A 27698-nucleotide genomic window follows, 5' to 3' on the forward strand; every position below is an offset into this window, starting at 1 on the left:
CCGATGAATTTGGACACTGTCACTACCCGATCCGTACCGGAAACCCGATCGGTACCCCGCATGCGCGAAAGGTGTCTACTTCCGGTCGAAGCATTTTACGATAGTTACAGGTCAGAGTACCTGTTAAGATGTTAAGAATAACAAGTATCTCTTAAAATGAAACATTTAATATCCGGTTGTTCAGTCTGACGTCACTAGCCGTGTCTGGGTCTAAACTCCGCTGCAGGTCCATATATCAAACGATCACTATGGCATTACTGAGAGTTGAAAAACTGTCTAAATTCTTTCATCTTTAATAAAAATGATCAGCGTTCTGCTCTACCAGGTGTAACAATTGAGTTTAACATCCAGGCATCCATGAAAACGGAATTTATGACATTTAACGGAGTTAGAAGTTAGCAGGGAGTTAGCTCGCTAGCTTCTATCTAAATACAATATAGCATGTCCTGACTGCGGGGTTTTGGAAACAAATTAAAACGTACAGCTCTGTTATCACTTCCAGCATAAATGAAGACAGAAAGCTAAACAGCAGTGACGTTTGTAGGGTTACTGAAGTTTGGCTAGCTGGTATATAATGATGTGCTACGTGACCGCTAGCGACACAGCTATGTTAGCATAATATAAACAAGCTAACTTTTTTTCCACTTGATAAAAGTTACCGTGAGTGTTCTCGGTGGTCAGGAACAAATGTAATCGCATGGCAGGATGCTGTAAACGGACCAAACTTCAGCCAGGAGAACAACTGAGATAATCCATCCACAATACGAGGTTAGTCATTCATATACTGCTGCATGGGCTGGGCTGTAGTTACATCCTAAGGTTTTAAAAACTGAGCTTAAATAAATGATTAGCGGTAATAAAAGCCGAGGGAGGTCAACAGTGATCGCTGACTGTTTTAGGAGCTTTTTGAGATCAAATAGAAGAAAATACATAACATTAAACATGTTAACAACACAAATGCCATATTAAACGCAGACTACTTTAGACCCGGAAGTAGGATTCGTCGCGTCATCACTGAACAACCGGATAATGTAGACAAAAACAAAAAAATAAAAAGATAGTGACAGATCGGGACTCCCGATCCTTACTGCGCATGTGCAAAGTCGGACCGTACAAATCGGGTCTACCCGATCCGTACCGCGCATGTGCAGGGGTTTTCTTCTTCTTCTGTTCGTTTAATGGCAGTGTACTCCCCAGTGTACGAGGATACCGCCACCTGCTGGCTGAGAGAATGAACCCTATTGTAAACTGAATTAGCGTCATTACAAACGTGTGTTAAATTTGATTTAGTGATAATCGAGTGTGTTTATGCTTGTCTGTGTGGAGAGGATTGTTGGAAAAGTGATGATAATGTCCGCTATCACTGTCAATTGCCAGTAAACACTTCATCTGGCTGCTGAATCTTCACGTGACATATTATAAAGTCTGTATTATTAACTCTGTCATTAGGCACCATTCTTCTTATTTTACGGCGCTGTTGTTCAATCGGGGGACGCTCTCTGTTGAGGAGAAAAGCAAAAATTTGTTGCGGATACGGATTATCCATTGTTTAAATGTCCCGGTAGTTGAAAAGGAGGCAGAGCTGTTGAGAAATGCTAAGAGCTAACTGGGTGCTAACCGTGTCATTCAAATATATTGAATGTTGCAATGTTGGCAAAGAGAGGAAGTGATGTAAGATTTGCGCATGCGGGGTACCAATCGGGTTTCCGGTACTGATCGGGTAGGGACAGACACGACCAGAGTTTCTGTCGCATTTTAGTTTTTAAAAATGTCGTGATAAGGGCGGGTCTTACTGTGAACCTGCACCCTCATTGGCTAATAACTTGAGATTGACAAGCCGTTATCCAATGAGCGCGCGGCTTCTCCCAACATAAAGTAGTTTCCTTTGAAAAACCAAAGTCTGATTATTTTTGCCTCCACTGACGGAGCCTGTTGTTCCCGCCACAGAGACACAGTAATGTCAGAGCGGTGTTAACACTCAGCTGCCTCAGCACAGCTCTCACTCTCCTCCTGCTCTCTCAGCTAAACTCACTTCCTCTCTACTTACAGGAAACCAGCGCTCAGAGGAGCCGACCGGCCTCACGTTTCACCCACAGACACGAACAGCGTGGAATTATTTTATGTCATAAGAAGAAACATATTCATGTTAACACTCACCTGCCTCAGCTCCACCTTCCTCCTCCTGCTGCTCTGAACCAGTGATGGGTCGTTCGCGAACAAAATGGCTCTTAGAGCCGGATCTTAGACGTGAACGACGTCCCGTGTTTTTTTTTCTTTCTCTCAGCCCCTCTCTCTCTCTCTCGCACTTTTTTTCTGCTTCACTCTGCACACGAGCTTTGTGCTCTACGCTGGGCAGAGGGAGGAGGGGCGGTAGTTACACTCAGCAGTAGTGATGTGCGATACCACTGATTTTCTTTCCGATCCGATACCAAGTAATATTCAGGGTGGTATCGACGATACTGATCCGATACCGATACTTTGTACAAAAACGTATTTTATTTATTGTATCTCAAATTATAGCATCATAATGATTACAGGACATCAGATTACTTGTTCTTATCACTTAATAATGTAAGGTTCATTATATAGAAATAAAAAAACTGAAGTTGTGCGCTATTTGAACACCTTGCCTGCCTGCAGCACTAAAGGACTCCGTGAGAGACGTCTGTCTTGCCCTAGCAGCACCTGTCCTTCTCTTCAGTTCGTCTCAACATAAGCTCGTCATATTCTGTGATATGATTTACTCTGACGTGTTTGACAAGGTTAGTGATGTTGCCACAACCATACATGCCAACCCTCCCGATTTTTCCAGGAGAATACCGAATTTCAGTGCCCTCCCGAAAATCTCCCGGAGCCACCATTCTCCTGAATTTCTCCCGATTTTCCAGGACAACAAAACCATATTGCAGAATTCATAGCGCGGCCAGCCAATTCCAGTTTCCAACAATGGTGGCAGCGATTTAGTTTTAATATTACTCTTATTTCCCTTTCTGGGTCGCAAAAAAACTTTTAACATATTTTCAGGTGAGAATGTAGCTGTGTAAACTTCAAATATCTGAGCCGACCGACGCATCATCTTCAAACCGCCGTGGTCTTTTGCTACTCGGGTTAAACATGATATATAAGTCACTTTGATAACTTAAAAATGTTATTGTTTGGCTTTTTCAGTGTTTTATTTGTTCGTGAGTAAATCGGTTTGGCTGAGATTAAAGTTATTAGATTAGATTAAATTAAATTGAAATTTATTAATCCCTCAGGAGGGTTCCTCCGGGGTTTTCATACAGCTGAATAAACGTCAAACAAAAAATGATTAAACAGAAGTGTGAGACGGTCAAGAGATTACATCAGTGCCCGGTTATATGTTAGATAGCAAGGAGCAGACAGCAGAGTTTCTGAAGGAAAAAATGTCCATCCCGGTTTTCCCTCCAAGGCACGAGCGATAAGCAGAGTTCTGTCCTTTCCTTCTAAGATTCCTAATTATTTAAAGTAACACTCAGGTATGCCATTCAGCTGGGTTAGTTACGACGTCGGGAGCAGCTTGGGAGAACAAGGAAACACAGACTGCTTCAGGTTGTCTTCCCAAATCGACTCAAAGGTTTATTTAGTACATAACAGCTTATATAGAGAAAAAAAAGGTTCGTGTGTCAGCAAGTTCTCAGTTCAAACCAGTACAGACCAAATAAGGAAACGTCTTCCTGCCTTGTGAGCAAAGAAGTATCCTGTGTGTAGTTTATCAGTTCAGCTACAATTTATGATCATCCCAGCAAAATACACTCCTAGACATAAAATACAGAGTTCTTTCATTAGTGAATTCTGAAACAAACCACCTGGCCTTTAACGAGCCTTTTTCTAAGAGATAAGGAAGGGAGGATGGGAGTAAGGAAGTGGTCTCATCTCTGTGGTGTTTTCGACCTTCTGGTACCAGCTTGTGAGTCTTACACATTAATTCTTGGGTCAGAGAGAAAGAGAAAAACAACTAGTAGATGGACCTTATTGAGTAACAGTTTTCCTGTATAAAACAATATCCTGTAAATGCTAAACGTGGTATCAAAATATCATAACAGTTCTCCCCTTTTATCATGAAATGATAACATAGTATAAAGACAGAATGTAATAACATAATATAAAGACAAATCATAACTGTAACTGGTCCTTCGAGCAAGCTTAATATCAAAAATTCTGAGAGCGTATACATGGTATCACACAACAGACAATAATCATCAAAAACATGCTGCAACGGTTACAAAGGCTACAATTAGTTCCTTCCATCTTCCAAACGTGTCCTGTAGCCACTTATGTAGCCACTGACCGTGGCCTGTATTGGCAATTAGTTCTATCTTCAATGCTTCAAGTTTATTCATAGCTTGTGTGAATGAACCGTTAGGGGCGGTATTATTGGGAATGAAAGTACAGCATACATCAACGGTTACTAGACCACAGGTACCGGTCCAATTAACAGGTAAAGCTAATCTAAGGGTATTATTGCACAACCAATAAGCGTTAGGGATTGCTCTAGTTAGGCGCGTGACCATGTGTGATTCAACTAACTCCCCCCAGTCAGTATCATTTAAGACACCCTCTGGGGGAACAATGATCGATTCTCTGCTCGAACTTGAACTGTGTGTGTGTTCCTCCAGATATGATAAAACTTCAGCCATAGAGACAGCTAGCCATGTCTCATTACAGCGTGCACCTGGGGAGTCAGAGAAAAATGTATAGTTATCCTTTGTATAATCTACGTGTGTGTCTGGGCCAGTTAACTTTAGTCTGCGCAGACATATCATACTAGTATTAAAATGGAGAGGGATCTGTCCTAAGGGCAGTGAGGGTTTTAACCTATTCTTAGGGCGTTTCATTGGGGCGCAGGTCCCTGCGGTGTCATTAGATAACTTCAATAATTCGCCTAATGGAGTCTCAGGGTTAGTTGGTGTGTGTGTGTGTCTAAGTAAGCAGTCGAGAGGGCTCAGAGTCAACTGTAAAGCGTCTTTAAAGAGAGCATTATTTCCGCTGATTTTCTCTAGTCCCTCAGTGAGGGGGAAACCGGATATGGGGTATCCTACTATTACCTGTTCTGGATTAGCCTTTGAACAGACATAACAGTTACTGTTTCCTAAATCACGAGCGGCTGTTCTGGCATTTTCATAGCAGGCGTTAGCTCCTGTTCTAGAGAGTGCATAAAATGGTTTATTAGTGGCGTCTATGTTGTCATTTACTGATTTTAGGGAGCGTGAGGAGTGCATTAAGTAGGTGTCTTGCAAAATGGAGCATGAGGTATCGTCAGCAAAATATGACCTGCAGAAATATGAACATGGTTGCAGTTTACAATACAAAATAGCAAAGAGAAATCCTAAGGTTAATGCGATAGATATGATAAATAACCTAAATATATAAGAAAGACAGTTCTTCAGTCGTCTTCTGGCCTGGTCCCAGGTTCGAGAGACACAGAATAAGCGTCGTATGATGACAATGGGCATTTCATTTTCTCCATTATCAGGATGGAATGAGTCTGGCTTTATCAGGTTAGACATCATGTGGTACTTTTGGCTTTCTGTTCCTGCTGGATGTTTGAGTACCTTGTTGTTGTTCTTTCAGACGTTGTGTGTTAATCAGTGATTGCGTGTGTGTATGTAACTTTTGGATCCGGGCGCTGGCTCGCCTGAGATGTCATCTACCCGTGTGTTTATTTGCTCTGGTTCCGGGCGCTGGCTCGCCGGAGATGTCGTCTGCTTGATCCGACGCCTGAGATGGTCCGATTGGGCTGGTCTTAACCCTGCTGGCATGAATCCACTGAGGTTGTCCGTCTGTGAGGATGCTGGTTCTTCGTCACTGCCAGTACAGTCTGGGGCTGGAACACGCGCGGCCTCCCAGAGAGTCCTTGGTTTTAGTGGCTTCTCCAACATGCATCTCCTTGTCTCCACTGGTGGAACTGTGGAGGGGAAAGGCTGAGAGAGACAAACTTTCTGATAGTTATTATTCAGTTTTTCTACCAGGTTGTGAACATCAGTGGACAATGCAATATACATCACCTTCTACTAGCGGTGCCCCTCTGGAAGCTGACCATGGTGTTGGAAATAGTCTTATTTCAAATGGAAATAATTTGGTTACTGTAGATTGAGTCATTCTAATCTCACACAGGACTTGAGGAAGTAATTTGACCCAGGTCATTAAAGTTTTAGCACACTTTTGAATTACTTCTAATGTGAATGAAGATCCTCTATCACTGTTAATCTGGTGAGGTATTCCGAATCTGGGTATTATTTCATTGCTCAACTTTTGACAGACTACTTCTGCAGTTTCTTTTGAGGTTGGATAAGCTTCTACTCATTTACTAAATTGATCCACTATTACCAGTAAGTACTTGATGCTTCCTTGCGCTGGCATATGTGTAAAATCAATTTGTAATGTATGAAATGGAAAATCTGGTTGTGGTAAATGCTGATGTTTTGCTTTTGAGCTACCTACATTAGTTCGTGCACATGTTAGACAGGTTGCTAATATGCTTTTTACTGCATGTGATGTTTTCTCAATTACAAATCTTAATTTTATTGCCCCTATTACCCCTCTTTGTCCGACATGACTCACACAGTGAAAATGTCGGGCAAGGACTGGCAGCAGGGAATATGGGAGGGCAATCAAACCCTTAAGGTTTTGTATAAGCCATCTCTGTCATCTAAGGTACAGTCATTATTCTCCCAATAGGTGTAATCACATGCAGAGGCTTGCTCTTGTATGAATTTTAAATCAACATTTGTTCCTAAATAGTCTGGGAGTTTAACAAGTGACAGCTGTAGGGGCACAGATAATACTTCCTGCGGAGGTGGGAGCTGTGATGCAGCTGCAGCTTTGGCTGTCACGTCTGCTAAGGCATTACCTGTTGCTTCGTCTGTGTCAGCTGTACTGTGTCCTTTCGTTTTTTACAACTGCAACGGCCGATGGCAGCTGTATAGCCTGAAAAAGTCTTTGAACAAAATCAGAATTTAGCAATTTATTTTCCACCAGCAGATCTAAATCCTCTCTGTCTCCACAATGTGCCAAAGTCATGCACAACGCCAAATGCATAGCGGCTGTCTGTGTGAATCGTCACATGCTTATCCAAATGTAGCTCACAGGCGCGTATTAAAGCCATGAGCTCTGCTTTTTGTGCTGAGTGAAATGGTAATGAGTGAGCCTCTAGTATGATGTCAGGCACTGTTACCACTGAATAGCCACAAAGAAATGAGTTGTCATTCGGCCTTGAACAGGACCCGTCCACATAAACCGTGGCTGAGTCTGGGATAGGTGTTTGCTCTAAATCTGGACGTGGTGCTGTGGATTCCTGTATACGTGTCATGCAGTCATGATCGTCAAGCCTGTCTGAGCCATCCTGTCGGTCAGAAGAACATAGCATAGGATCAATAAATGTGCTGGCGAATCAGGTGTGCTGCTCGCTTTTATAGTGAGATTTGCATATGTTGTGTAGTTATGTTTGCTAGAATGGTCGTGACCTGGTGATTGGTGTGTAGAATAGTGTCATGTGAGAGTGTGAGCTTCTCGCAGTCCCTTATCATGATAGAGCAAGCTGCTACTGCCCTCAGGCAGGCCGGCATTCCTGAACAATTCAGGCAGCACCTTTGAGTGGCGGAGGTCAGCACTCCCTGTAATGCATTGAAAGAGGCAGTCATTTCTGTGGACCACAGTATTCGAGGAGGCTTGTCTTTTTTTTACAACAGTCACGCAGAATGTGGTCATGAAAAGAACAGTCTGGTATCCACTGTCTGCAATAGTTCACCATGCCCAGGAAGGACAACATTTCCTTCTGTGTAGTGGGACGAGGGACAGAGGTCACAGCTTTGACCCTGTCTGCAGTCATGGAACGTTTTCCGTGAGACAGTGTGAATCCCAAATATTGAACAGAAGTCTGACAGTACTGCATTTTCTTTGCAGATGCTTTGTGGCCAGTCTTTTGGAGGTGCTGGAGAAGCATGTGTGTAGCAGTTTGACACAGTTTTTCACTTTCAGCACAGAGGAGGAGGTCATCCACATGTGGATCAGGGTGCAGCCCTGGAGGAGTGAAGCACCATTGAGAAAGCAGCAGAGCTGTCTATCATGCCTTGGGGCAAACGAGTCCAAGTGTACTGCTTATTTCTATGTGTGAATGCAAATAACGGCTGTGTGTCTTACTGAGAAAAAGGAGCGGAGCATAAATCCACCACGGTAAAGTGTGTATGCAATGCATGTCAATATGCTGTGAACATCTGAAACGAGAGGTGGCAGAGGAATGTTGACTGCATTAATTTGCCTTAAGTCTTGTATGAAACGCCATACGCCAGGTTTGTTAGGCTTTGGCACAGGATTGACAGGAGTATTATATGGAGATACTGTAGGCTTTATTACTCCTGTAGTCTCTAAATCTCCTATCATGACATCTAGGGCTGCGGCTTTTTCGGCAGAAATGGGATGTTGCTTGACATATACTGGCTTGTTGTGTTTTAATAGGTGTACGTGATAAAGTGTACAGTCAATAAATCCTATATCATTCTCACTTTTTGACCACAATGTCATATTCTGGTATTCAGCTGGCAACGTAAGTGCAGAAATAGTACAGTCGATAGGGTAGGTTAGATCTATGTGACGACATATTTCGTAACCTATGTCTGAGTTATGTAACAAAATCACTGTTTGACCTTAGAGAAACAAAAGTGTGGCTCCCAGTCATGGGATTACCTGTTAGTGGCGTCTGTACACGTTTTTTTTGGCACAGTGTGTGACATAGAGTACCGGACAAAAAGGATGTTGAGTTCATTCTCTGCTGAGGGTCCAGCTGACACAGAGGATGTTCCTTCTCCATCATGTCGGTACATAGGGCAGAGAAAACATAAGCTGTTATCAGTGTCAGCAAACATTTCACCCTTTATGTTAAATGAAATACACAAATTCATTTTTGCTCTGGGTGTCTGCGGCTGCTGGAAAACTGAGCTAAATTTGCACCTCTAGCTTGTCCAACAGTGCATAAAGCGTTTTATGAATACTAGGATAGATTCATCAGGCTTCTGTTTACACATAGTTACTGCATTTAAGTCAATTTTGTCTCTGGACATTGTTAGCAGGAATTTCTTTAGATTCTTAAAGAAATTGGTGATTTTGTCATTATTTACCCACAAAAACTCTGCAGTTGTGGATGCTTTATCATGCTTTGGGTCTGTTTGTTTACTACCGCGAGTGTTGGCGTAAGGACCTTTGTCATTCCGGCTTTGTTTTTCCTTTTTTCCTTTTAGATAAGTCTTTATTAAAGTTCGGGTAACAGGTTTTTCTTTAGCTACCTCTAAACCTCTAGCTACGATATCGTGGCGTTTCATGTGGGTGTCTATTGTGGACACTGCCTGATGCAAAAGTTTTTCTTCATAGTCGTCTGAATTGTTTTTCATAAGTTCCTCACATTCTTCTTTCAAAAGTTTTTCTCTCTTTTTTTATGTTCTGCTAATTCTTCCTTGCGGCATATATATTGTTTTTCCTGATCCTGTTTAAAGAGATGGCTGAGACCCGTTGCATGTGATTCAGGTTTTTTGTCACTGTCTTTTAAGCTGGTTGGATCAAAGCGCTCACGTTGTTTGCATGCGGCCGCTGCAGTAACTATTAATTCGGTCTCATCTTCGTAAGGCGGTGGGGCTGTGGGCTGAATGGCTGAACATGCAAGACTACCTTTTCCCTCAGTACATTTATTTTCTATGCTGGAGCCTGCACTACTTTTATTTTATGTTAAAGCATCTACACCTGGTTCCGGTCCTTTTGTCCATAGCGGTAACATTTGATGCATCACGTCGCGGCATTCTATCATATTTTCTACAGGACTTTTTAAGCAGACTACTTTCCTTATCACAAATGATATTCAACATTTCTACTGACCTGGTTTCTGGCGATAATCGTTCGGGATAAGGCTCCGAAAAGAGATTAGAATGCATTGTACTCACAGTCCGTAAGTTGTAAACAAAGTCAGTCACATAAGCACTTCCGCATGTTCTGGATACGTAATCATGAAAGTCTTCGCCGATTCGTGGACGTGGGTTACACGTAACTGGAAATGGGAGTCGTACTGAGCTGTTGTTTGAGACTTTAAATTAAATTTTTTTTGGTTTTACAGGTAATTTTGATTTTTTATCGGACTTGTCTGTGGTTTTTGAATTATTCTGACCCATGTTCAGTGATTTCCAGAGGGGTTTACACGCTTGAAGGATTTATGTTAGTATTTTCGCTGCGGCACAGCTGAGGTCACTTTAAATTTATTGCTAGCAATTTTTTGTTTGTGTGAGCAACTCTCACTTAGCGAGCAACTTCTCGCTTAACGAGCAACTTCTCGTAAAACAACAGGCAACTTCCTGTGTCTTTCTGCTTTTAATTTACTGCTTTTAACCCTTGTATGGTAATCGGGTCTGTGAGACCCGTTTTCAGTTTTCTTTCGTTTTTTTTTTTTTTTTTAACAAAATTAAATTTAATTATTTACTAGCTTTCTGTGAGTGAGCAACTTCTCACTTTTTAACGTACGTTTCAAGATAACAGGCAATCTTCCTGTGTCACTCTTTCTGAGCAACTTCTCACTTAACGAGAAGTATTTAAGACAACAGGCGACTTCCTGTGTCACTTTTTCTGAGTGAGCAACTTCTCACTTTTTAACGTACGTTTAATTAAACAATTAATTATTATTATTATTATTATTTTTTAACAAAATTAAAATATTCAAGACAACAGGCAACTTCCTGTGTCCACCAACACCACACAAGGGTTAATCTACTTTATTCGGGGACTGAGGAAGTCGTCAGTGTATCTCTCTGGATCACTAAGTGAAACTTCGTCAGCATATCCCGTTTTTTTATGGATCGATCACTGAGAGAGGTATAATACGGTCTTTATATAAATATGAAAGACGCATATTTACCTTCTGTCAGTCAATCCCACTTCTGACGCCAAATTGAAGGAAAAAATGTCCATCCCGGTTTTCCCTCCAAGGCACGAGCGATAAGCAGAGTTCTGTCCTTTCCTTCTAAGATTCCTAATTATTTAAAGTAACACTCAGGTATGCCATTCAGCTGGGTTAGTTACGACGTCGGGAGCAGCTTGGGAGAACAAGGAAACACAGACTGCTTCAGGTTGTCTTCCCAAATCGACTCAAAGGTTTATTTAGTACATAACAGCTTATATAGAGAAAAAAAAGGTTCGTGTGTCAGCAAGTTCTCAGTTCAAACCAGTACAGACCAAATAAGGAAACGTCTTCCTGCCTTGTGAGCAAAGAAGTATCCTGTGTGTAGTTTATCAGTTCAGCTACAATTTATGATCATCCCAGCAAAATACACTCCTAGACATAAAATACAGAGTTCTTTCATTAGTGAATTCTGAAACAAACCACCTGGCCTTTAACGAGCCTTTTTCTAAGAGATAAGGAAGGGAGGATGGGAGTAAGGAAGTGGTCTCATCTCTGTGGTGTTTTCGACCTTCTGGTACCAGCTTGTGAGTCTTACACATTAATTCTTGGGTCAGAGAGAAAGAGAAAAACAACTAGTAGATGGACCTTATTGAGTAACAGTTTTCCTGTATAAAACAATATCCTGTAAATGCTAAACGTGGTATCAAAATATCATAACAGTTTCACTCCACCGAGGGAGCCTGTGACGTACTACCCGGCTTTCTTTAGACCGCGAAGGCCGGGTCCTCAGGTGGAAGCAGCCTCTGAATTTGGACACCCCCGCTGTTTCCGGACCGGCCAATAATAACGGTGACATTTAACGTATTTTATCCGATAAATAAACCCTGTAAAATGTATTTAGCCCCCCCAACAGCCCTTTTCCCTAATATGGCCACAACACCTCACTCTTGGAGCACTTTTTTGCCACATGTATCGCAAACCACGTCTCAGCTGTTTGTGTAGGTAAAATACATCCGCACATGACGCTCAGCCATTGTTGTGAGTGCGCACGCCCAGTGTTGCCAACTCCTCAGTAAGGAAAATCGCCATTGGTTGTCCTAAAAGTCGCTAAATTACGCCATCGCCTAATTTGCATAATTGGTCATGCTAATGTAATTGTAACCTACGCTGTTGGAGAGAGAAATAACATCGTGGAAGAAACATAAAGTGAGCAAAAAACGTCCGAAATGCATTTAGAATTTATTTAGAACTACAAATTAAATTTCTTTTAGCAATTATTGTTTTTTAATGTCACAATTCCAACCCTGCTCCTTTATCCGGGCTTGGACCGGCAAAAGTGACCCAAAATAGGCGCTCTGGTGGAGTTACTGTGTGTGTGTGTGTGTATAAGTAGTTTTAAATCTTGTGATCCACAAAACAGCATAACAGTAAAAGAAGAACTGACTGCATTACAGTCAGTGCGGGAGCAGCGGCTTCGCTCATGCGCGGTTCATTTGCAGTTTGGACGCACAGGTGTGAACGTCTCCTGCAGCTGGGGGAGGACTATCCTCCGCCCGTGAGCGCTTTAGCACGGGTGAGGTGCCCACGGCCGCACCGCTGCTTGTTGAGAGTAAGAGCAACACGCCCTTTCACGTCAAAAAGTCGTCATAAATAAGTCGCCAATAACACCAGAAAAAGTCGCCAGATTTGTCGCTAGTTGCTTTTTAGAAAAAAAAAGTCGCTAAGGGGTCTGAAAACTCGCTAAATATAGCGACAAAGTCGCTAAGTTGGCAACACTGCGCACGCCAAGGGGCTGCGAGACATTTATACAGCCGTATTTCGCACATGACTATGAAAGGCGGAAGAGGAAGTAGTTCCTTTGAATGTAGACAATCCGAATGTTATAGTTTCTTTCCACTGTGTTCCTGTTAATGATAAACTACAAATTTACTCTAAATTACTAAAATATCGATATTTAATGTGAGAATCGATTCTAGAACATAAATGGCTGGTATCGGAGGAATCGATATTTCAGGATCGATCCGCACATCACTACTCAGCAGCACAGGAACAGAGCCAGAGGGAGAGAGAGAGAAAGAGAGCCAGGGCCAACAACGTCACATTAGAAAGGTATAGTAATCATCCACAACTATTTTCAGTTGCAGATGATAAAGGATTCAGAAAGTTTATTCATGCAGGTCCATATGACAGAGAATGTGCATGTTCTTTTTGTTTTCATATTTTAATTTATATTTAATTGTGTTGTGGTTTGCAGTGTTTTGTGTTGTTTCACTTTAAATTTGTTTAAAAGGAAAAAGCTGAAAATTTAAATAGTTAAAAGTTGAAATGTGAATAGTTGATTTTTGTATTATATGATTTATTTATTACATTTTATGTGGAGTGAATAAATAAAAGTATATTGATGGTGGCCCCTAGAGACAAAGCACATACAAACTTCAAATCACGTACAAACTCCAAAACACGTAAAAACTCCAAAACATGTAAAAACACGTACAAACTCAGAAGCACGTAAAAACTCAAAACACGTACAAAAGACAACAGAAGTGCTCCAGGATGCTGGGCGCAGTGTTGAGCTTTTGTTACCTAGTGGCTACACAAGCCAGCAAGTACCAATGACCGGATTTGGTGTGTGGTAGTAACAGGTAAATGAAAATGTTTTTTAATTATTTGAATATATATGAGTGCCTGTGTATAAATACACAAACAATTTCAATTGTGTAATTTAAGTGATCTAGTGGCTCTGCTTTGGAAGTTCAGTTAGAAATGTGTTTTGGAGTTTGTACGTGTTTTGTCTCTAGGGGCCACCGCATATATCTACCATAACCACTTTTTTTTACGTTAGTAATTCCTTTTGTGCATAATTTTATATTATTGTTAATAATAAATTAATTAAAGCAACAAAACAACCTGAAGAGCCGGTTTGGAGCCAAAAGAGCCGGTTCTCTAAAAAGAGCCGGAAATCCCATCACTACTCTGAATGGAGGATCAACACTTTCACTTTCACTGCTCCTCCCTAAACACAGAGGATGCTGGGACTTGTAGTTTTTACCTTGTGTGATATTTATGGCTGTGACACTAAATCACAGCATGAAAACTTCCTGCAAACATGTCACAGGCGATAAAAGTTTCACATTAAAGGTGAAGTTATTTTTCTGTCTCATGTTCAATAAACAGTGAGCTGGGAAAACTGAAGAACAGACTTCAGACGTTCCCTGCAGAGTTTCTGCTGCTCGGTCGTCTGCATGTTGCTGAGACTGAGCTGATGATGAAGCTGTGATGGGTTTATGGCACGTTTGGTTCTGGAGAAGAGTTTTACTGTGGGTGCAGGTGAAATGATCAGAGGTTACAGCCTCTGGTTAAAGTGGAGGCAGCGATCAGGACGGCTGAGCAGCAGAGGTCTCGAGGGTCCTAAAGTGTAAAAGCATCAGTGTTAGTAACACAAAGATGACAGAATGGGATCATCCACACAACACTAACATCTAAATCCACGGCAGGAACTCTTCCAGTGTCCTGAAAAATCTGTGTGCACGATGCTGAGATTAAAATCTGTCTGCTCATCTTAATGCAATATTTACTAAAGTCTGGTAGAAGTTTTACTGATTTCCAGTCCACTTAGCAGACGTGTGGATAGGTGGTGGGTTGTAGAGCAGACTGAAAGCTTTAAGTTCATCCTCTGATTAAAAACTCAGACCCACAGATACAGGAAGTATAACCCTGGTGTAAGACAGGAAACGGCAACACGGCAGCCATCTTTTTCCTCCCATGATGACCAGTGTCCCAGCAGAAGCTGGGGTTTGTTAGATCCTGTTCGATCCAGAGGAAACAGGCTAAAAGAGTCGATCAGGGGGGATCATGGTTTTATTATGTGCTCGTTATGATTGAAGCTCTGGTTGTGTGTTAGAGACAGAACCTGCAGATTCCTCCACTCTGCCTCCTCCTCTGCAGGAATCAGCCTCTTGGCTGGTTTTATTCACCAACGTGAATAAAATCATCAAACTAATCCAAGTTCATTGTGAAATGCCTGAAAATGGAGGAATAAATCTGTCAGTTACCGTATAAAGTTTGAGTTTGTCAGTGTTTTACACGGAGACGGTCGTCAGATGTTGAATGTTTAGCATGAATGTTCCACATCTGGAGAAACCTTCAAGATTAAAGCCAGTGAAAAGTGAAGAGTTTCTGCAGCAGCCGCACTTCCTGCAAATCTGTTCTTTCAAAATAAAGTGAAAAGTCTAAATTTATATTCACGACAGGTTTAAAGGTGAAGGTGGTCACATGGTTTTAGTGGAATGCCTACGTGGGCGCGTCTGAGTGATTTTGATTCAGATTCGTGCAGCGTGGAGCAGTAAACACTTGTTTTTGTTCATCTGGACTCGTGAATGATTCCAGTTAGCACATTTCCAGCCAATGAAACGTAACTACAGATGAAGACAAACACATTTAAGCTGCCTGACTCTCGAGTGTGGGTGCATGTTCCCATTTTCAGGCTGTTTTAGTTTTCAGTTTAGAGGAACGCTGCAAACTCACAAAAACTTCTTTCTTGTGAGGTTTTGTTGTCAGACTGATAAAAGCAGCAGCAGCTGGTGTTTGATGAGCAGACGTGTGTTTCCTGTTCTGTAATAATCAGCTTGTTACCATCACATAATGAACTCAGCCGTGACCAATGAGGCCGTCCTTGTGCGGTTCTCTGGCGCTGATTCTGACTGTGACCTTCACCTCTGCAGGGTCGCCTCTGCTCGTGGCTGAGCTCGTGTTTGTCAGGCTGACAAAATAAAAGCTTCTTCATTTCTGTGGCTGAAGAGGAGTCTGCTCTTCTTCACCAACAGGAAGTGAAACATTTCTCACTGATTCTGAAATCTTCACTTGTCTCACAAATTCACAGTAACACACACACACGGTTGTGTTTTCATATCCTTGTGGGGACATCTATTTGACATCATGCTCTCCTCAGCCTTTTACTCTAACCATTAAGACTGAATGCCTAACCCTGACCTGACTGTCCCTGACACTAAAACCACATTCTGAGTCTCAAAAATGTCTTCAAACTTGTGGGGACGGGCATTTTGGTCCCCACAAAGACATGTAAACATGCACACACACAGGTATTAATGACCTCACAGGTTCATGTTTGGGGCTTTTAGCATCTTTGTGTGTCGCTCAGATTTAATTCACTCTTGTTTTGAGGTTTTGTGCCTTTTTGTTTCATTCTTTGTGCGTTTATTTTCTCTTTAAGCCTTTCAGGACTCGTGCTGTTGGCTTTTTCCTGGTGTGTTATTAGTATTTTTCATTTCTAAACTTATTCTAAAAGACGGACCGATGGAACATTTATGTGAAAATAAACATGATCATTTAATGTTTTTGTCAATCACAGTGTTGGGACTAACGCGTTATTAAGTAACGTGTTACAGTAACTACGTTATTATTGTGGTAACGAGCACGGTAACTAGTTATTATGCTAAAATCAGGAACGCGTTAGTCATTACTGGGATTTAGATAGGCTCGTTACTCGTTACTTCGTGTGGTGGCTGTCGCGGAGCTTCCACAGATTCAGTAACATTAGCAAGTGGTGGAAGCCAGCAGGTGGAGGAGGGAAAGGGGGACTCAGAAGGAAAAGAGACCCGAGGCGGCCGCCGGTCCAAGTGTGAACTGAACTTCAGGTAAGAAGTTATGACCTGCAGTCTCTCTGGGTCAGATATGAACCAAGTTTAGGTGGAGTTTATTTTTGTTATTCTGACTTTTTCCGTACTGCATACTAGCTAGCATGACAGAGTTTCTATACAGCTGGGTGGGTGCTATGAAGTTAATGATGTTGAACTTTATTTTGTTCATAAGTTATTAGAATTGCCAACCGTCTCATCTGGTATTCAGAGAAAATATTACGCATTTCTTATTGAGGTGAAAAGGAACAGTTAGTCCCGTAATTCAGCTACAATGAAAAAGGCACAAAGCTGGATTCATTCTGTGTCTTTGCTGCACAGCTGCCTCTTCTTCTCTCATTCTCTCCCCCTCCCTCTCCCGTTTCTACTTCAATCATGAAAACTGATCAATGATCAGCTGATCGTCTCTCTTGTTTGTTTATCTCCCACTTTGCATCAGAAAGAGGAAACCAGCGGAGTTCACGTTAAACAACAGCAGCACGTTTAAGCTTGATCAGCTGTTGTTAGAATTTATTTCATATTAATTTCTAGTATCAGCTGATGTTTGCTGGAGCCACAGCTGCAAAAAAACTGCTGGTCATGATGTCGGTTTGGTTATGTGGTGAGAGGGAAACATGAAGATGAAACCAGGAGATGTCCTTACTGAATCATCAGAGCTGTGATGGAGAAACAGGTTTACCTTTTAGGTGACATGAATGAGTTGAAGGGAAGTTATGAACTGTTTCTGAGAGACAAATAACACCAGGATCCTTTTTTAGGTAGCTGACAGCTGGTAACTGTGCAGGGGCGGGTCTAGCAAAGTTTTGCCAGGGGGGCCAGGTAGGGCATTAACAGGGAGAGGGGGGCACAAAGAAATACTTTTCTTTCTTATTCTCGTTTAAAATGTCTCGCTTTTAAAAAATAATTATCTGAATCTTACAACAAACGATTGATAGATTGATGCATATATACCATCAAGACAGTGAGCATCACTGTCACAGCAGCGTTTGTTTTCATTCAAAGGCTTTAGGATTTTTGCTATAATGGTGGGCCGGTCTCTAGTCAAAATGCCCAGGCTGATTTTTTTGTCCCAGTCCAGCCCTGTATGCAGCTCATCTGCAGTCTGGTGTTACCTACATCTTCCTATTCAGAAGGCAGAATTTCTGAGTTCTGAGTACAATCGAAAGCACCACGACTGCAGTTCTTGTGTTGGATGTAAAAGGCGCACATGATGCTGTGACGTAGGCTAGAATCATGGTGGCGGTCAACGGCGGTCCAGGCGTGGGATTTCTCTCGTGGAAATATGCACATTATCTTTTCCTTTCTATTGGTAGGTGGCACAGTGCACTTGTGGCAGGTAAGCAAGCTAGAAGACTGGCAAAGTTATGGAAGCAACACATTAACAAGAGAATTCTGAGTAAAACCAAAGTTACTTTCCCTAGTAACTAGTTACTTTGAAAGTAACGAGTAACTTGAAGTAACTGAGTTACTTTTGATAGAAGTAACTAGCAATGTAACTAAGTTACTAATTTAAAGTAACTTACCCAACACTGGTCAATCATTAAAAATAAATCCTGGTCTTTCATTTTGCTGCTGCATTGTTCACAGAAACACATATTTTCCTGTTTCTTTCTGTTTGTGTGTTTCTGCTTTTGCCTGTTTAGAGCTGCTGAGCAGGAAAACCCAGACGAACAAAAACCTCTTTTAAGTAAATGTTTGAGTCACTTTGGGTCTGAACTGTAAAAATCTGCAGACTGAAACAGATTTGAAGGCATCACAGGAACAGCCTCACATTCAAAACATGAAAGAGAGGACTTTTATTTTGAAACACTCAGGAAATGACAGAGAGAAAGTTTTTTAATTAAAACAAATTATTAGTTTATGCATTCTAAGTTCATACAACCACCAAAACTGTGATGATCCTCACATCAGCTTTACTGTGTGAGGTCCCATACAAAATCATTAATGTTACTATTATTATTATTATTATTATTATTATTATTATTAGAGACTTGCAGAGAGAAGAGGTGGAAACATTTTGATTTTCATAAATTTAACAGACTAAAAACCTACAAACATGTTTGGTGCTGAAGAAAAATGGAAAATATCAGAACATCAGAATAAAAAAGTGAAACCTGTGGGGAGGTCTGAGTGAGACACGGCAGAGCCCCACGGTGAGTGTCTGTCCGTGTCTGTGGAACAACAACGTTTGGATCACTTGCAGTCGCAGAGCAGCGCGGCGCCTCGCAGCGTCCAGTGCTCGGGCGGCTGCACGCTCCTCAGCTGCAGGGAGAAGATGAAGTTCAGGTCGGTGCGTCAAGGCTTCTTGTAGACGGGACACGAGTACAGGCTGACCGCCCCCCACATTCATTCGCACATTCACACCTAGTGACAATTTGGATTATCCAAATAACCTATCCCCACAAGCTTCATGTCTTTGGACGGTGGGAGGAAGCCGGAGTACCCGGAGGGAACCCACGCAAACACGGGGAGAACAGTGGACCATTGATCAGAGGTCCATTGTGGTATCAATCAGACCACTGGTCTTTGATAATTATGATTGACATGGCAGCACTGAATGCACATGTGCTGTATCAAGCATGCACCGGGACGCAGGAAAGACGGTGGACTTCCTGGTGGAGCTTGCAAGAGAGCTGGCTCACTCTCATGTAGCTGGGAAGAAGGCAAGAAAAGAACAGTTGCTTCGGAAACAACCCTCCACACCGAGCCCTGGAAAAAGAGCCATGTGTCAGGTCAAACACAAATGCAAGAACAATCATGCCACTGTGCGATGTGTTCACTGCTACAGATACACATGTGGTAAATGCATACTACAGATACCATGGCAGTGCCAGGATTGTGAGTGATTGCTGAAAATGTTGAAATGTACTCACTCACTTTTTATTATTATTTGTAAATATGTGTACAAATGGTTGGTTTTTTGTACTGTTTTTATCAATAAATCTCAGCAACAAAGGACATACACCCATGTGTGTTGATTTCTCCCTAAGATGGCAAACTGAAACACAAGTTTCCTTGTGGCTCAGGAAACTAACCACTCCAAGTTGGTGACTTTTGGAGATTTAATTTCCTGGATGATTGAGAATGCATCAAGACGAACACAAAAGGAAGTTCACCGCTTTTAGCAGCCCCCCCCCAGACAAACAAAGAGGCAGTTGGCAGTTAGAAATCAGCAATCATTCACACACCCCCACTCCCCTCCAGAATTCTCAGGTAACAACCTAATTTACATATGAATGACTAGCCAATTTAGCTTCCACTTGGCTGAAGCTAAAGCCTAGCTAAAAGCCTACCAGCCATTTGGCAACTCAGCCCATCACACGTCCACGTCTCTCCTTGTTTCGTCTTTTATTATGAAAGGGTTGTGTTTCCATGTTCAGTGTGTTTCATGTTGCTTCCGCTGTGGTGTCAGGTTCATTTGTGTCAGCTGTGTTTCCACTTCCCTCCTTTCTCTTCTGTGTATTTAAGTCCGCTGTCTTCCTCTGGGCAGTGTTGGTGCGTTTTCCTCCGTTCACGTTATTCCGGGTTTCAGGTTATCTCCTGATTCTGTTTAGGTCCATGTTCATGTTCATGTTTTTTCATCAGAGTTTCTCGCATGCACCTCCTCGGATTCATGTTCATGTTTTTCTTGTCATAGTTGTCATAGTCATACCGAGTTATTCCCAGGATAGGTTTTAGTTTTAGTTTCCGCCCCTGTTTGCTGGGCCTTGTTTTGTGTTCGTGTTTTTCAACCTAATAAATGGTTTGTTTTTTTGTTAAGATTCAGTTCCATCTCTCCCTTGTCTGCTTCCGGGTTCATATTGCAATCACATCAGCCACCGTGACAATAAACTTATTTTGATTTTTAACTTTCTTTATTTTTTCAACAATATTATGTATATATAAACATTTTGCATCTTACAACATAAAGCCTGGATCCTGCACATATTGCACTTTGAACTTGAAGTGTGTTGTCTGTTTATTGGAGATTGTACTACTTGAATTCATTATCCTGGTGATATAACACATTAATTTTCCATTTGGAATCAATATAGTATATAATACAGTATCTGTCTATCCATCTATATAGCTATTGAATTGAACTGGAGTGAATGGAAGAGAATTAAATAATGGATTTCATGTTCATGTTTATCTATGTTGTAACAGTGACGACTTGAGACATCTGTTTGGCACTATATGAAGAGAATTAAATAAAATTTAAATGAAAATGATATTAACTGTATTTATACATTTTATATTTTTGGATGAGACACTGTCAGTGTGCTGTTATATAACTCAGGTATTTTTAAGGCCTGACTGGTGGCATTGGTGCCCATTGCTTTACTGTGCTGTTGGATGTGTATGTGGGCTATCCCTTGTACCTGACATTTGATTGGGCATCACTGTGTTGCTATGGTATGATCCTGGTAGTTGTTGTTAATATAACAAATTCAAATTCAAACATTGCTGCATTCTTCTGTCACTGAGGATTCCAAACCTGCACTCAGTCTCCTCATTACTTTGGTATTGAACAGACAAACTTTGGAGCTCCTGCAAACTTTATTCACAAACTGCAAATATTTTACACAAATCTGCGACTGACAACAAGCACAGAGACTTCAAACAATCACTGAAGTAAGGACTGAAAGATTTACTTTAAAACAACAATGATTAAGACCTTTTTCATAAGGTTGTTTTCCCTTGATTGCCAGCTGTTACTGTTTTTATCTTCATATCTTTCATATTTGTCCACCTAAACAATGCTTTAATGATACAGTTTGAGAAGTTTGATATGAATTTATCCAACTGACTTGAAAATGAAACTGACAACTGTCCTGTAATCTTACACAGAGAAACCAAATCCTGCGTCTTTGCCTTGACAGACGCCTAAAATGGCTCGAGCTGTGGTAAGTTACCCTTCACTGTGTCTGTTTCTAAACATTAAATCGTGTGAATTTTTAAAGAAAAATCCAACAACAACAATAATAATATGTAACAGAGCAAAACGTCAGATGACTTGAATGTTCCTCTGCAACACAAAGTCAAAGTCTGCCTCCTCCACAGGCAAAGGAGAAGCTCCCACGCTCATCCAGTGCAGACCGTTGTGCTCTGGACAATGAAGTTCCCGCTTTCATGTTCCGACCTATCAGCGCACCTGCATGTGAGCTCCTAAGTCCACCACCTGCTGATGCCAGCTTTCAGTCGAAGGACACAGACAAGATCATTCATCCAGATTTGAAAAACGATCGTTCATCCCTGGATGATGACGTGATGTTTTTCATGTGTCCTACTGATGTTCCTCTGCCTCCGAGACCTCCACCCACTGCAGAGTTAGGTCTCTGCAGAAAGCGCAGATATTCTACTGCTTTTTCTGTTAATGATGAAGAGGAACATTTGATGCCCAAACGCATGAGGCTGATGAGTTGGGATGTCTCTAAGTCTCCAGCTGCTGAGAAGGAGTATGTTTGCTTTACTTGTCCTGAAGACAAGAGGTCTGAGTTACCTCTCAGCTCCCTCCAAGGCCATCCACCATCACAGGTCAATAATAATGACACTGACCAGTGTACCATTCTGCTGCCTCCTGAAATCCCAGTGCCTCCACCCACTGCAGAGGTAGGTCTCTGCAGAAAGCGCAGATATTCTACTGCTTTTTCTGTGGAGGATGAAGAGGAACATTTGATGCCCAAACGCATGAGGCTGATTAGTTCTGATGTTCCAGTTTCTTCAAATCCTCCACCTGCTGATGCCAGCTTTCATGCAAAGGACACTGACAAGATCATTCATCCAGATTTGAAAAACGATCGTTCATCCCTGGATGATGAAGTGACATTTTTCATGTGTCCTAGCGATGTTCCTCTGCCTCCGAGACCTCCACCCACTGCAGAGGTAGGTCTCTGCAGAAAGCGCAGGTATTCTACTGCTTTTTCTGTTAATGATGAAGAGGAACATTTGATGCCCAAACGCATGAGGCTGATGAGTTGGGATGTCTCTAAGTCTCCAGCTGCTGAGAAGGAGTATGTTTGCTTTACGTGTCCTGAAGACAAGAGGTCTGAGTTACCTCTCAGCTCCCTCCAAGGCCATCCACCATCACAGGTCAATAATAATGACACTGACCAGTGTACCATTCTGCTGCCTCCTGAAATCCCAGTACCTCCAAGTCCTGCCCCTGTTGGAGTTCTAGAAACTGTTGATTGTCCTTGTGTTGATAATTAAATACGTGTTTGTGGTAATAAATACATTTTTGAGCAAATACACGTTGAGATGATTTGGTTGATTATGATGGTTATAATTATCCAAAAAGTATTATTCCTAATAAGATCTTTACTTTTTCTACTTATTTTCTCCATGACCTATTTCGATGTCTATTTTGAAGATCCACTCATATCATGACAGTATGCTTATTCTCAGTAGAGTGTATAGCCACATGTGAACAAATAATAAATTAAAGTCACTCATTAACAACTTACCACATACGCCGGAGCTGAATTCAAGATGTAAGCAGACGTTTCACAGATATCTTGGTTGTCTTTCCATTTCCTACACTAACAGTATCCTGAGAATTGGCTTATAGAGCTGATATAAAGGTGAAATTTGATGACTTAATCGAAGCATCATCAGCTTAAATGCAAATGAATCCACTGTACTTGAGGTAACCTAACACTGACCATGAACGCCACAATCACTGTGCGCCAGTCCAACACAGTGCTTTACTGTGAACTCACCACAGTACTGCAAACTAAAGTGTTTATCTTCCAGTCCAATCCAATCCATCTTTATTGAGAAAGCACTTTAAAAAACCCAGGACAAAACCAAAGTGCTGTACAGTAAATGAGTTAAGAACAATAGAATAAAACATAACAGTAAAAAAATAAAACACATAATACATAAAAAATGTAAACAGCCCTATATTTCAAAACAAGATAAAACAGCAAAAATAAACTAAAAAACTCAAACTAAAAACCAACATCTTACAAGGTGTCAAAGGTCAGGGTGAAGAGATGAGTTTTCAGGAGTGATTTAAGAACAGGCAGAGAAGAAGCCTGTCTAATCTCTAAAGGCAGATCGTGTCACAGTTTCAGAGATGCTGCAGCAAAAGCACGATGTCCTCTAAGTTTACGCTCAGTCCTGGGAACATTCAGGAACAGCTGATCAGCTGACCTGAGACAGCGGGTGGGTTTATAAGACTGTGGCAGCTCAGAGAGTTAAGATGCAGCTAGGTCATGGAGAGCTTTAAGAGACATTAATACCAATAAGCTGCTAACATGATGTTGTATTTTATTTACATGTCTGTTTTAGCACTTTAACATTTGCATCTGTCTAACTGGCTAACCATGCAAGACTATTGTAAGCATTGCTCTGTAATAGTGCGACATTTTGGACCCCAGGAGGTCCTTCTGTATCTGCACGATGTTTGACCTGCAGTCTTTATAGCCGCCTATGTATATTCTTTTAAACCTTTTTATTGTTTTTAAATGATAGTTACGGACCAAATGTTAAACTATATAGTTGAATATATAGTTAAAGTGTTTCTCTAGATACAGAGAAAGGTTTTACATCAAAAGGTCATCTGTCTGCATATAAAACAGAAGCTTTCATGCAGATGCACTTCCTGTTTAGAGACTTTGAGGTTTAGGTAGTGACGGGGGTGATTTACTGAGCGTGTAAGTTTTCCTCCTGTCAACACACTCTACAATGCCGCCCACATGCCACTCCTGTCCAGTCCTGAAAGCAAAACATGTATGTATAGTATAAAATGGTGAAATGCTGATTTCCATGTTTCAATTGAATCACTTGATTGTAATCAATTGATTGCAGAGACTTTTGTCAAGACCCTATAGAATCAGAAGTCCCGTGAACATGCACTAATAAAAGCTGCAGTTGTAATAGGGGATAAAGTGGTGTGCACAATGTGTGTTTGCATAAGATGTCAGTAATGCATTCACATTAAAATCACAGGGTTTCTTTCTTTTTCTTATTTTTCTTACATATCATGTAAAAAAAACACTCCTGCAACATTTTTTCTCTGCCACAGATTTAGGAGAGGAAGAGTCCAGCATTTCAACACTTATGCAAATGTTAGTTTATTTGATAGGTGCATCAGTAGTAATTATTTAAATTAGAGTTTTCAGCAGTGTTGTTGTATTTACAGCAAAGTGCCTGCAAAGTGTAAAAACTAATTAACTGATGATACTAGACCCTTAAAAGAGATAAACACCACTAGTCAAGTCATAATGGCTACTTACAAATACATAACCACTCAACACAACCCACACAGTGATCTAATGCACAAAAACAAAGGAGACTTAAACTAGCTGAATCAATTACTGTAAAGAAAACATGGAGGAAGGCTTCCTGTGGTGTCTGTCTGCAGTATAGGTCATAAACCTGCCTCCTGCATTACAGCAGACAGGTCAGGGGTCAAATGAAAAGCAAAATGTTTACCTCAGATAAGGGATGCACCGATACCACTTTTTTGGAAACGAGTACGAGTACGAGTGCTTGCATTTCAGTACTCGCCGATACCGAGTACTTAATAAAAACATGATTTAAATTTACAGGTAACAGCTTTAGTCCTATAATTTAACAACAAACAAACAAGGGACTGGTTTGGAATTAAGAACATTTATTTAAAATGAAAAGCATGTTGTATGCAACATATTACAGAATAAATAATTATAAAAAAAATTTAAACAGTGACAGTGCAACTCAAGTATTTTTCAGTTTATTTTAAACTCTGCCGCTTTGGACAACACAAGGGGCATTAATAAACATCTTTGCCATTTAGTGCACAATATGTGAATAAACTAACAACATCCACTGACATAGAACTGTGGCAGTCAGTGCAACTGAGGTAGGTATTAACATCAAGTCTAAGATGACTCACTAAATGGAGAGAAACAGTGAGTGGCAGGGTTTTTTAAGAAAAGTAGCTTTTCTGCATCATCAGCAGTCAGACTGTTTCTGTTTTCATCTATAATGTGTGACACTGAGCTAAAAAGCCTTTCACTGTCCACACTGCTACATGGGGCTGAGAGCTATTTACAGGCTATTTTAGCCAAAGTGGGGAACCTGATTTTGTTGACACCCCAGTACTTCAGAGGACTGTCTTCACGAGGGCTTGAGGCCTCTCCGAGGTATGTGTCGAGCTCAATGGCAGCACCTGCTGCCAGCGGCAGCCTGGGCCTTGAGGAACAGTTTAGCAGGAGGTTCTGCAGCTTCTGCCCGACTCCCCTCTGCCTCACCTCTAGAAGCTCCTGCTTCAGGTGCAGCTTGGCCTCTGGAGCAGTGTTGTTGGAGAAGAAGCGATCTTTATACCTGCACAAAATTCATAAATGTATTAATATGTGGAAAAATAGGACTGATGTCATGTAATACGTGCTCTTCCAGCGTGTCTGTATGTCCTGCTGCAGTCTCTTTATTGGCTGGTTGAGCTGTCCCTGAATGTCCTCGAGGCGGGAGTAGGCTAAGGCGGAATGTTTAAAATGCCCAACTATTTTCCGTCCCACTGCTTTAGCATCAGCTATGCTCCTCTGTGCTAATAAGCGTGGGTAAATAAGCGTGGGTAAACTCTTTGTACTCGTTGTCGTGTTGGGATTTTAGGTGCTTGATTAAATTACTTGTGTTAAATGCGCTACCTTTAGAGCCTCCTCTGGACAATTTCGATGAGCACAATTTGCAGTCCGCCTTTGTTTTCGTGTCTTCGTTCACTTTGAAATAGTTCCACACGGCTGACTTGTCTCGCCTTGCCTTCTCCCAGCTCTGAGACGCAGCCGGGGCCTGGGGGCGGGCACTCGGCGCCTGTGATTAACCCCTTACATGCCGCTCAAACATAGACAGGTCTCAGACCGTGGTATCGGTCCTCGATATCGGGGAACTTTTAACGAGTACTTTAGAAAATGTGGTATCGAGGCCGATACCAGATACCGGTATCGGTGCATCCCTACCTCAGATTAAATATTTCCCAAAGTAAATTGGACTGAACTGGCCAGTTAAATACACGAGGGGATACGAATAGAAAAAAAATATCTAAAAACAAAGAATGAAAACCAACTATTAATTTAATACTTAAGTCTGTGAAGGTTCTCAGTCATCCAGGTCATCGTAGTCTAAGGAGCTTGGAAAGAAAAGCGTCTGGACTTCTTGAGTTGCTTGAAGACGTTTCACCTCTCATCCGAGAAGCTTCTTCAGTTCTAAGGGTCAATGGTGGGGAGTCCCAGACTTAAAACCAGTGGGAGTTTCCCCCCAAAGAGGGACAAAGGACCCCCTGATGATCCTCTACCTAATCACATGAGCCAAGGTGTGAAAGCGGATGTGGGTCCTAATCAGCCAGGGTTTCGGGTGAGCTCATTGTGAAACCTGGCCCCACCTTATCATGTGATTTCCTGAGGTCAGATGGCCCAGGATGTAAATGGTCTGAGATCCCTTCCCAGACGCCTTAACGTCCAGTGAAAACAACACATCATTTTCTCTCCAGTTACCCTCAGCAGTCCAACAGACCTCCAGCACCAGTAAAACATTAACCAGAAATTGTTTATGGGACATGTGTTGTTATTTATGTTTGTGGAAATGTGCATTAAATTAAAATAAAGATGCTGGTGTCTGACGTTACTGACTTCCCAATTGTGTGGCTTCTGGTGTGGCCTTCACAATTCAATTTTCAATTCAATTTTATTTTCTCAGCGACAAATCACAACAATATTATAAGGCAGACCCTACAATAATACATACAGAGAAAAAGCCCAACAATCATATGACTCCCTATGAGTGAGCAGTCTGGAGACAGTGGGAAGGAAAAACTCCCTTTTAACAGGAAGAAACCTCCAGCAGAACCAGGCTCAGGGAGGGGCGGGGCCATCTGCTGCGACTGGTTGGGATGAGAGAAGGAAGACAGGATAAAGACACGCTGTGGAAGAGAGACAGAGGTTAATAACAGATATGATTCAATGCAGAGAGCTGCATTAACACACAGTGAGTAGGAAAGGTGACTGAAGAAGAAATACGCATTGCATCATGGGAATCCCTCAGCCACATACACCTGTTGCACTACACAACAAATGCAAGCATGTCAGTTTTATTCATTTTATGCTCATCTTCGTACAAATTTTAAAGGTAATGCAGTCAAAACTTTGTAAGTATCTGAGTGCTTGGATGAAGCGGTTTGATGACGTAAC

The 27698-nt window shown here is 41.6% G+C and overlaps 1 protein-coding gene across 1 annotated transcript in view; it reads right to left on the bottom strand.

Annotated features, from left to right (window-relative positions):
• Positions 1-27698, bottom strand: part of LOC308394300 (NACHT, LRR and PYD domains-containing protein 12-like) — a 168294-nt gene that overhangs the window by 31227 nt on the left and 109369 nt on the right. The gene's annotated exons all lie outside the window — the stretch shown is intronic.

This window comes from Rhamphochromis sp. 'chilingali' (assembly GCF_963969265.1).
Source record: "Rhamphochromis sp. 'chilingali' genome assembly, chromosome: 3".
Classification (NCBI taxonomy): Eukaryota; Metazoa; Chordata; class Actinopteri; order Cichliformes; family Cichlidae; genus Rhamphochromis; species Rhamphochromis sp. 'chilingali'.